Here is a 12,314-nt window from a genome sequence, read left to right as displayed (position 1 = left end):
CAGAGCTACTGTATGTGAAAACCAAACGTAGAGTTTTAATTTCTTCTTGTAAACAAGTTAATCCTAGTGCAGTTCTGTGCTATGCATTTTTAGCAATGAGAATAATGCAGATATCTTCTGGTGCAGGCCAGCACAGTAAGTTTCAAAGATAGCTCAAGACCCTGTTGGCTTGATGTTTACTCTTTGTAACCAGTTGCGATGTATACCTCTCACAGAATGTCTTATTTGACAGCTTTTAGAAGACTAATTAACTAGGCTCACATATGGCACCGAATACTGGTTTCACGGAAAGGTCTGATCCACTTTATAGCTTTCTTCCTGCTTCCAAAGAACATGTAGAAATTAACAGCGTGAAGTTTAACTATGGTAGAAGTTAAACTTCTGCCAGTCCTTTTCTGGTGTACCATTTAAAAAAAAAAATACAGGCACATAACACTAGCCAAAGATTACACCTTGATTACATTCCCAAAGGCAGATATGCTGCAAACATGCAGATATTTCACATATATTGTTTGGCACGAGGGAACTAAATTTTGTCCCTGTTATCTGTGTATTTCAGTTTGCTGTGCAGATTTTCATCCAATTTTATTCAAGGGAGGGCATATACATTTTGTAGGGCTGTATCTATCCAATTCTGCCTGTAACAAACACCCAAACAACCTAAAATATCAACTATAAGACAGACAAGTGTGAAGTAAAACTCTGGAGAACATCAAAGAAAAATGGCCATGCATCTGCTCTTTAATGTTTTCCTACGATACATTAAAATAAAAACAATGTTTCAGTCTCTTCACAAGTAGTAATTTATATTCTCTGGATTTTTTCAGCCACAACAACTGGATTCTCTTTTCTGCTTTTTGCTGCAGCTTCTGCTTTGTAATCATAAGGACAGTTGTGCTTGTCAGAGTAACGGTGAAGTCCACAAAACAAATTTCCACATTGGCAGTCAAACCCTGTAAGGCCAACTTTCTTTCTGCACATGAAACATCTGTTCTTCTTTGGTTTGGGCAACTCAGGAGATTTTTCTTCACTTTGAGAAGTACTGGGCTGAGAAACTGATGGACTGGGCTGAGTGACAACTGGCTCTGACACCTCTGTTTTCGGGGTAGTTATTTTGTCTTCTCTTGAAATGCTCATTTCTGTCATTTGCTGCGTTACAGGCAAGGCAGCCACAGGCACATTTCTTGATTTTTCAGTTGTGCTGACAGCAGCACCTTCACAGTTGTTTAAACTAGTATCTGCCCTTTGTACAGATGCAGAATCTGAGGTAGGACTGTTGGAACCACTAGCTGTTCCCATTGGGCTCATTCTGCCACTCTTCTGCTGTCTCTGAAGATGTTCTTTGAAGCAAACAGAACACATTCCATTTGTCCTAGGATTCCCATAAAAGCCACATCCTGTACTACACAGCATGGGCCCTGGGGTCTGGTTAGTCTCCTGAGCCATTGTTCTCCCTGCGGGGGCAGGAGCCGGGCTCGCGCGCGACGCCGGCGCAGTAGAGCCGGGCCGAGGCCTCCGGGATAGGTAAGCCGGCCGCCCTGGAGCCGCCGCGGCCGGCCGGCAGCAGGTCGTAGCCGCAGGCGGAGGTGGTGTCGCCGCCGCGGGTTCCTCCTTTGTTCCCGCAGCGACACCGAGCGTGGCCGGGACACGCTGGAGCTCGGGAAGTGGGAGGAGGGAAGCGGGGGGGGCAAAGAAGGAGGCGGAGGGAGGATCGAAGGCCGCAGCGGCTAAGGCGGCTCGCGGCGGTCGCCCGTCGTCGCCTCAGCCTCCACCGGCGGCGGGCTGGGCCGACTCCGAGAGCGAGCGGGGCGCGCGCAACGAGGCCTGGGCGCCGCCAGGGTCCGCGGATGGCGCTCTCTGTCGCTTCTGCTACCGCGAAGGGAGCTGCGCGGCTCCCGGGAGCGACGAGTCCCAAGCGGAGTTGCACACAGCTCCCCGCTCCGGCGGACTGACGCGCTCTCTCCGCCCGCCGCTCGGTCAGTGAATTATGAGTAGTTTTAAGGTGTTTAATGCTCAGGGTTGTTAGATGGGTTGTTCTACCAGTAGAAATGGGTTTAAATATAAATGGCTCTAACAGTGGAAAATGCTTCAGAACAGGTTGTGGATGTACACAGCTGAAGAGTTCTCTGTGAGAGCTCCTAACCCCATAGAGCCATGTTCCTCAGTGGGGAGAGACAGAAGACAAACTAAAAAGTCCTGGTCAAGATTCAGGGGTTGACTCTAGTCGATAAAGTGTTTCTCTAACTGGGATGTTTATACGCTGTATGATAAGAAGAGTGCAGAGCTGCTGACGCCTCTTCAAGAGTCAACTCATTCTCTCCTTGTCCAGCAGAACCCAATTTTTTCCAGGGTTGCAAGTGTTCAGTTACAAAGAACCAAATAAATGACTGTGTTTTCCAGCCTCCTTTATAGAGAGGGGTGGTCACAAGCTATAGACAGTGACGTATAAGCAGAGAGACCGGACAGGGTTTTGAAAACTCTTTAAAGGCTACTGATGCCGGTGGGACTTTTTTTTTGTCCTTTCCCCTTTCCCTTCTTCTCCCTGATATGTGTACAAGTTGGCTTGGGCTCAGATGTCATCTTGGGAGCGTGAGGACAAGAGACACATTCCTCAAGGATGGCAAAGGCAAAGCCCAAATCCTTGATGAATCATGAAGTCACCATGCCGGTCCCAAACTATCTATCTCCATCCTGCCTTTGCATGAGATAAAAATGACCCCTGATTCATTCCAGCCACTGGGTTTTTGAGGGGGAGAGAGAGGGGTGCGGGGTTCCTAGTACAGCAAGGTGACTTCTCACATGCACAAAGTACAAGGTGCATATTTGACATTTTCTGTCCCATTCTCCTCTTCTTTAGTCTACCAAGTTCAAATATTTAAAACGTAAAGTTCCCTGGCAGAATATATAAAGTACCTAGTAGTAAATGCTATCTGATTCCTTTTCTCCTGAAGTTAACCATTTATCCAATGGAAGGAATGAGAATGTTAATTTTAAAAGTGCCGTGAGGGTCATTCCCCAGTGAGACCAGGTTGAGGTGAGGTGCCATGCTGGGGGCATGCACGTTAGCTGACCACCACTCAAATTTCCACTAATTTTTATAATTATTGCTCAAAAATTCACCTGATGTTTTAAGAAAATCAATTAATTAAGACTCTAAGTCTTTTGAATAGTTCTACCTCGATTATAATCACATTCAGAGAAAAAATTAAAATTGTACTCAAAAATAGCTGTGGAGACCCCAAACTGAAGAATTTACTGTGAGAACTGCCAACCCTAGAGAGCCATTCTGCAGTGGGTAAGACAGAAGACAAATAGACACAATTCTTGTTGGGATTTTTAGGCATATTTTAAAGCTTTGTGAATTTCCATGAAGACTTGTATGAGATAAAAGAAATTAGAAGGAAAAAAGAAGTCTTTATAAAGTGATTTGATGACTTTTTTTTTAACTCCTCAAGTTTCCATTTTGAAAGTCACGTATCCCTAGAAATAAGAAAAAAAAAAATGAAAGCAGCTCCAATGCGCAGTTCTGGGATCTTATGGGATCTGTTAGTTCCAAACATAAATAGCAAACTGCTCTCCTCTGATTGACTCTGCTCTACAACCATTACTTTAGCCCCTGACAGACAACTTCAGGAAGACCTTCCAGTTCAAGGAAGACCGAGAAGCAGAGGGAAGATGTGCTGGGATGGGAGAGAGGCAGCTTCCTGACTTGGTCCCCCTCTTCCCACCCCAGCCACTTAAAAAGCCCTTTATCCATCTTGGCACAAAAAGCCAATTCAGCTCTCTCATGGAGATGATGATAGTGAGGTGCAATGGCGGGCTGTCTGTCAAACATTGACTGCGCTCAATGTTTTATGAGAATAAACGATTTAGCCACATAACCACAAGGTGACACATTCCTCCCCACTCTGAGACTCAGAGATCCAGTGGAAAGTCAGGTGGAAGGTGGTTATAGTGCAACATGGAGATTTGCAAAGCAGTAAGTCAGCCCCCAGCACTCAAGATCCACGTGGCTTCACCCTACAGCCTCTTAGTGCCTCCACTGTGTCTCCCATGGATGAGATTTCCATTTCAGAGTATGAAAGAAAAGAAGAAAAAAAGAAGAGAAGCAACACTTTGCTAGCTTTTATTCTCAAAATGGAGAGCAGTGGCATATGCAGCGTAGATGGAGAGTGACTTTTGAAGCAAATTTTGGCGTGACAGACCCAGGATCAATTGAGAGTAGAGGTGGTGGGGACACCCTAATTGTCCAATGACCCAGGTCCTAGGAAAGCAGTCACAAGGTTCCTTAAAGAATGGCTTCCAGGACGCTGAAAACACAAACACAAACCTAGCCCCCTGAAAGAAAATGTTGTGGATTTTCCAGAAAAGCCTCCTGGTTGGGGGGTTGAGGCATGTGGAGTTTGTATTCTAAAGACATACTTTCTATATCTGGAAAGAATTCTAATTTGAAAAAATACATGCACCTCAGTGTTCACAGCAGCACTATTCACAATAGCCAAGACATGGAAACAACCTAAGTGTTCATCAACAGATGACTGGAAAGAAGATATGGTATATATACACAATGGAATATGACTCAGCCATAAAAAAGAATGGAATACTGTTATTTGCATCAACATGGATGGATGTAGAGACTATCATACTAAGTGAAGCAAGCCAGAAAGAGAAAGAAAAATACCATATGATATTGCTTACACATGGAATCTGAAAAAATGAGACAAATAAACTTATTTACAAAACAGAAATAGATTCACAGACACAGAAAACAAATTTATGGTTACCAAAGGAGGAAGGGGATCTGGAAGGATAAACTTGGAGGTCAGAATTTGCAGATACTAACTATAATATATAAAATAGATAAACAACAAGATCCTAGTGTATAGCACAGGCAACTATATTCAATACTTTGCAATAGCCTATAATGAAAAAGAATATAAAAAGAAATATATATATATACATGTATAACTGAATCACTATGCTGTACACCAGAAATTAACATGACATTGTAAACGGACTATACTTCAATTAAAAAAAAATAAAAATATGTTTTTACTTTAGACTTTGTTTGTTTGATAAAAAGAGTGAAGTTCTCTAAAGATGAGTCCATGCACAGTTTTTTTTAATATTAAGATACAGTATCTTATTGTAAGGTCATATTATAACTTATCTATAAGAGAAACAGTCATTTCCTATATCAGATATAAATATGACGGCTACTGTTATTACTGTATATCTTGGAGGCAGCAGGAGAGTTTTGCGGGGCCTAACACGATGCATCCACCAGGCAGGAGCGAGTCATTCCTGCTTTAGAGACAGAAGAACTTATAACACTGTGGTGCGAGGGGCGCTCCACTTCTGGAGCTGAGGTGAGGCTGCAGAGACCCACTTCTGAGGCAGAGCAGCGCCAGGAGAGCATCCAAGGTGGGAAAGAGAGAGGCGGAGACCCTCAGACTCTGGCAGGGAAAGGCTAGTTTTGAGAGACCGGTGACCCTGCTGTGGGGATTCAGATCATAAAGTGTTGGTGGTGGCAGTGTTGTCACCACCCGGCTCATGTAGCCGGAAGGCTGCTGTGAATGTTAGGGAAGCAAGTGCTGGTTACACAAATATATTATTTGAATCCTTTCCTGATTTCTGTACGAGAGGACTTTTTTTTTCACATGACTTTTTTTGTCTTTATGGTCAAATTTTCCATCAGGTCCCATACCAGTAACCACAAATGAGACTTACAGTTTGGAGTTTGGAGTTGCTTGTGTGGGCAGAAGCCAGCACTTCTACAAACAAAAGTGTAAGGAACAAGTTCTTGTCCAGTTAACGGTGGAAAAACCCAGCCTACGCCAGCGACATCCACACAGCGGTTGACACACTGGCACTGAAACGGCCGCACCCTGTGGCCTGGGACCGCAGGCTGAGAGCAGGTGCCGTTCTCTTCAAAAGTCTGCTAGCGTGATCATCTCTAAGACACACAGGCACGGAAAACCAACTGATGGTTACCAAAGGGGCAAGAGGGGAGAGGGATACATTAGGTGTTTGGGATCAGCAGACAGAAACTACTGTATATAAAATAGATAAACAACAAGGTCTTACCATATAGTATAGGGAACTATATTCAATAGCTTGTAATAACCTATAATGAAAAAGAATATATACATATGTATAACTGAATCACTATGCTGTGCACCAGAAATTAACACAACATTGTAAATCAACTATACTTCAATTAAAAAAAAAACCTGCTAGTGTGTTCTATAACCAGAACTGGGCATCTTACTAATTATTTCAGGCACAAAGCTATTTCCCAGATGACATGCACCTGGAACATGGCTCCAAACTGGGCTACAGCCTCAGGGCACTGCACTGCTCCCACCACCAGTAGACTGCTAGTCATTCCAAACATGAGAATGAGCTGCAAGCAGGAAAAGAATTCTCAAACTGCCCCCAATAACCCTGTGCAAGAAAACCCCATAGCTGTCTGCCGGCCTGATGTTCTCCTTCATTTCTAAGCTAATTTACCTGTGTCTCAGTTACCATCTGGAGTATCTGAAATATCTGTAGACAATCTGAGGAACACTTGTGACTCATGAAACTCAATTTCAAAAGTCAATTTTAAGAAGACACTCCCTACAGTTTTCCTTGCTCCCTGGGACCCCAGGAGTTTTCTCACAAAATCCTTGATTTGTTTCCAGAGCTTATCTCATGGTTCTTGTTGTCTCTGGAAAGGGGTGTCATTCTAACAAGATCTCAGAGAACCATTACATCAGCCAGTTCGGTCCAACTGCCAAGCCAGGAAACAGCCCTTAGCACATTTCAGCCTCTACCTGCACCCTGTGAAATGTATTTTAAAGGTAAAGATAAATAGACACTTCTCTACTAAAAGAAGATTTTAGATACTGTCAAAGGAGCATTTTTCTCCGCAAGTGAACATTCTTCCAGAAGGACCCGGGCTCACCACAAGAGTATCCTTAGAAGGATGTATTCACTGTAATTATATGTGGCTTATGAGACACATTGGGCAACTGTGTGTGTGAGCAGGCAGAGCGGTTCCCAGCTGGGTGGCTCACAGCACTGCATGGGGAGGACTACAACACTCCAAATAGGGAACAAGCACTTTGCAGGGAACACAATGAAAGAACAAAATTCTGCTTTCATATTAGTTGGACGAGTCTTAGATCCATGAGAGACATGAAGGCTTTTGGAAAACACTAGCACCACTATTATTCCAGTTCAACCTGCTTATACTAATGTGCCCTGTACCTGCTCTGAAAGAAGAGTTTTCTCAAAGGCTTTTCATTTACTCCGTCATCATTAGAAATGACTCATTATGCTCCATATCTTCAGAATTCCCGAGCAGGACAATGAAGACCATGAAACCCCTGCAGGCCTCTTCATTAACAAAGCATTTGCACATATGCACGCACATATACATGCCATACACATGTACTCATGTGTGCACACACATATCTACATATGTGTATAAAACACATACATACATTCATACGTATGTGTACAGAAATATGTGTATATATGTATACGTGTGTACGTGTATAATATATATGTATATAAAAAGACATATATATATAACTTTCCACTCTGAGAAAAGATCTCTCTTCTGTCACAGGATGATCCTCTTTCACATTAAAAACTGTCAGGGTGATAATCATAGCAATGGCAGATATTTTCTCATGTACATCCACTTTTAAGTTACAGGGTCATTTATGATTGTTAAGAAAACGGTTCTGCTTTGAAAATCCTCTGCCATTTTTGCTGTACTGTTGTCCTTATCCCAGAGCCTATACATCTGTCATCTTTTAAAACAGCAGTTCTTAATGGGGGAGGTGTGAAGATTCTGCCCCCAGGGAACATTTGACAACGTGTGGAGAAAATTTCAGTTGTCACAGCTGGGGACTTGGCAGGGAGGACTACTGGCATCTACTGCATGGAGTCCAGAGATGCTGTTAAACCCCCTACAATGCATGGAACAGCCCCCGACAATAAAGAATTACCAGGCCCCAAACATCACTGGGACTGAGGCTGAAAAATTCTGTTCATGCTAAAAACCTCATCTTACTCAACATTACCACTGTCCTTCTGCCTTTCAGAACTGAGCCGACAGTAATCACCAGGAAGATCCCCCTCAATATTCAACCAGAAGCATATTGGTGTGCTGATAATGACTCACCCTTCAGCGCCATAATCATCCACAGCTTAACTCCAGAAACATGCCTGTCTTCCGTAAGATGCAAAATTGTTTCAATCTAGTTAGTGGATCTATTGGGAAGTGGTATAAAATGAAAGTGTAGACAAGAAAAAGGTATGTATATTAGTTTCCTAGAGTTGCCACAACAACTCACCATGAATTAGCTAGGAGGCTTAAAACAACAGAAATTTATTCTCTCACAGTTCTGGAGGCCAGAAGTCTGAAATTGGTGTTATCAGGGCCCTGCTCCCTCTGAAGGCATCAGGGGAGAATCCTTCTCACATCTTCCAGCTTCTGGTGGGTCCAGGCATCCTTTCCTTGGCTTGTGGCTGCACCACTGAAATCTCTGCCTCTGTCTCCACCAGCCTTCTGCTCTTCTGTGGCTTCTCCTCTTCTGCCTGTTATAAGACACTTGTCATTGGATTCAAGGCCCACCTGGGAAATTCAGGGTTATTGCAAGATCCTTCATGAATTACAGCAAATACCATGGTCCTTACTAAGTAAGGTCATATTCACAGGTTCGAGGTGATAGAGCTTTAGAGGGGCCACCATTTAATGTCTGTGTGTGTGTGTATTTAAAATCGCTGTGACAAGGCCAGGCTCAAAACAAGTGAAACACTTTCTCAAGGTATAAAGTAAGGTTTAACATACATTTACCTGGATTAGTAACCCTACCACAGCTTCTGTCTATTGAATTAAAAAATGTATCATTTCTTGCAAATGAAAACTACAATGAGGTTTCATCTCACACTGGTCAGAATGACTATCATTTGAAAGCCCACAAAGGAGAAATGCTGGAGAGGCTGTGGAGAGAAGGGGACCCTCCTACACTGTTGGTAGGAATGAAATTTAGTGCAGTCATTATGGAAAACAGTAAGGAGACACCTTAAAAACTAAAAACAGACTTACCATATGTTCAAGCCATCCAACTCCTGGGCATATATCTGGAGGGAACTCTAGTTCAAAAAGATACATGCACCACAATGTTCATAGCAGCACTATTTACAATAGCCAAGACATGGATGCAACTTAAATGTCCATCAACAGATGACTGGATAAAGAAGTTGTGGTATATATACATGGTAGAATACTACTCGGTCACAAAAAAGAATGAAATAATGTCATTTACAGCAACATGGATAGACCTGGAGATTGTCATCCAAAGTGAAGTAAATGTGACAGAGAAGGGCAAGTGTCATATGATATCACTTATATGTGAAATCTAAAAATTGAAACAAATTAACTTATTTACAAAACAGAAACAGATTCATAGACATAGAAAACAAATTTATGGTTACCAAAGGGGAAGGGAGAATAAAGTAGGAGTTTGGGATTAGCAGATAAAAACTACTATATATATAAAAGACAAACAACAACGTCCTACTACATAGCACAGGGAACTATATACAGTACTTTGTAATAACCCATAATGAAAAAGAACGTGTATATATATATGCATAACTGAACCACTATGCTGTACACCAGAAACTAACACAATGTTGTAAATCAAATATACTTCAATTTAAAAAAAAATCTATGATTTCTATCTACAGACTATTTAAAGCAAAGACCAGGTACCAGAAAACTTGGTGACCAGAGAGAATGCCAGAGAGAAACTAGCATGTTTACTCACAGGTAAACAGCAGGTATTATTCAAGACAGGTGAGGTTCAGTCTCACTTATACGGTGCATGCCTCCATAATTCTCCCAGACAGCTCTCAAGTGTCTCACTGTTTCATCAGATGAAGGCAGAAAAGATCATGGAACTTGAACCAACTTCTAAGAGGGAGAAAGACCTTGAAAGATATGTTGTTAAAATGTCTTCATTTTGGAAATTAGGAACCTAAGATCCCAAAAGCTCTCATCTTTTATTACTTGCCCAGGATCACTCAGACAGGCAAGGCCCAAGGCAAGATTAGAAGTTCCAGCTGTCATTCTAGGCCAGAGTTCCTCCTCTACATGATGTTTCACCTACTTTCCTGCTACTACTAAGTACACCCACTTTCCTGATCTTTTAGCTAAAATAGGAGATCACCACCCACAGGACATATTCTTTCCTTTCACCCTATATCAGGCAGTTTGGGTGACCATGGCAAGAGACCACAGGTTTTATGTCTTAACAGAGGCCTATGTTCTCATGGTTCTGGAAGTTGGAAGTCTGTCCATAGCTCAGCCCCTATCATTTTACATCAATGGAGTATTGGTTTTTTTAAAATATATCATTTAATCCCCATAACTTTGTGATTTGTTCCATTTAACAAATTAGGTAACTGAGGCTCAGAGAAGTCAGTTGGCTGATCCAAGTTCATGCAGCAGGTAAGATGCAAGCTGGAACTCAACACATGACTTTTATTGGGATTCTAGAGCTCTTTCCTAGTGTTCAGGATGAGCTTTTGTATTGGTCACCTTTTAGTAGCTGTTCTTATAAAGCATCCATGGACATTGTGAAAATACACGGTTTCTAATAAGGTCCTTAGAGAGAACTTTGTTGGTCTAATGTGGTAATTCTTACACCTGACCATCCAACATATCAGTGACTTAAACCCCATAGAATGGAAACAGTTTAATATGTCATCTGTTCTCATGTACACCAGAAGTAGGGCTTGAGAGGAGATTCAGCTCTTCTCAGAGTAAGCCATCAATTCCTACCAAAAAAAATCATAAAGGAATAAATGATTATTCATGATAAGAGCACATATATTTTGAAAAAGAAAACATTATGTTAAAGAATGTGAGAGAAAAATGATGTAGATTTATTCTGCGAGCTTTTCAATAAAACCTCTAGGATGGAACACCAGAAATATTTCATTCCATTATGTTCTGTCAAGGTTCTTCCAAATATAAAAAACAAAACTATTGTCTGTTGATAATGATATAAATTTCAAGAAGATTCTGAGTATAAACTTAAAAACTTAGCACGTAAAATACATTCTCTGTTACATAAAGTTAAAAAAACTTTACTACTTATGTTTACTAATAAAAATTATTAATTTTTATAGGTGTGGTGACACTAGTGTTTTTATAGAAAAATTCTATTAGAGATGCACATACAAGAAAATATTAGGAGTGGAATGGTATAGGTCTGTGATTGACTTTCAAATACTTTGAGAAATGAAGCAAATATGTATTAAATCTCAGTGATAGGTAGATGGCAGTTCATTACACTATTCTCTGTACTCTTATCTCTAAAGATTTTATGTCTAAAGACATGTCTAAAAATTCATAATTAAAAATAATAGGGTATTGCATATAGTTCCCTATGCTATATAGTAGGATCTTGTTGTTTATCTGTCTTATATATAGCAGTGTATATCTGCTAATCCCAAACTTCTAATTTATCCCTCTTCCATCCCCTTTCCCTTTTGGTAACCATAAGTTTGTTTTCAATGTCTGTGAGTCTGTTTCTCTTTTGTAATTAAGTTCATTTGCCACAGGGAACTGTATTAAATACCTCATAATAACCAATAATGAAAAAGAATATGACAAAGAATGTGTGTACATGCATGTATAACTGACTCACTAGGCTGTACACCAGAAACTAACACAACATTATAAATCAACTATACTTCAATTTTTAAAAGATTTTAAGAAATAATAGGGTATGTTATGAAGTTACCAAAATCTTGGAAGCAAAATATTAATAGCACATTATTTAACAGACGATGACCACAGAGTAATGCATGCATGGCCCATGTAAGTAGAACACAAGGCAAGAGACACACATGTATCTGTTTAGAGAAACACATCCCATCCCTCTAATTTCTGCTGCTGGAAGTGCACACTGATCAGCATCTTTGGAGCAACCATAACTCTCCTTATTACTAGAATTGAAAAAGAAGTGAAGAATTCCATTTTGGGAAAGATGGGCCAGTTTGATTTTTATTTTTGACATACAAAAAGCTGTACATAATTAATGTATACAACTTGATGATTTTGGAGGTACATAGACACCCAGGAAACAGACATCACCTCCAAACTTCCCTCTCACCCTATTATTTACATATATTTTTGGCACAAGAACACAATTTAAGATTTGTCCTCTAAGCAAACCTTTAAGCATACAATCCAGTACTCCAGTAATCCCGTTAACATGAGACTCTATACGGCACAGCAGACA

General features: G+C 41.0%; 1 pseudogene; it reads right to left on the bottom strand.

The window, feature by feature from the left end:
- Nucleotides 1-566: 566 nt before the first annotated feature.
- On the bottom strand, nt 567-1,864 carry LOC140692184 (AN1-type zinc finger protein 5 pseudogene; annotated as a pseudogene).
- Between the last annotated feature and the right edge of the window lie 10,450 nt (nt 1,865-12,314).

Source organism: Vicugna pacos, unplaced genomic scaffold, assembly GCF_048564905.1.
Source record: "Vicugna pacos unplaced genomic scaffold, VicPac4 SAC-SAT, whole genome shotgun sequence".
Taxonomy (NCBI): domain Eukaryota; kingdom Metazoa; phylum Chordata; class Mammalia; order Artiodactyla; family Camelidae; genus Vicugna; species Vicugna pacos.
This window is presented reverse-complemented; position numbering and strand designations above follow the sequence as displayed.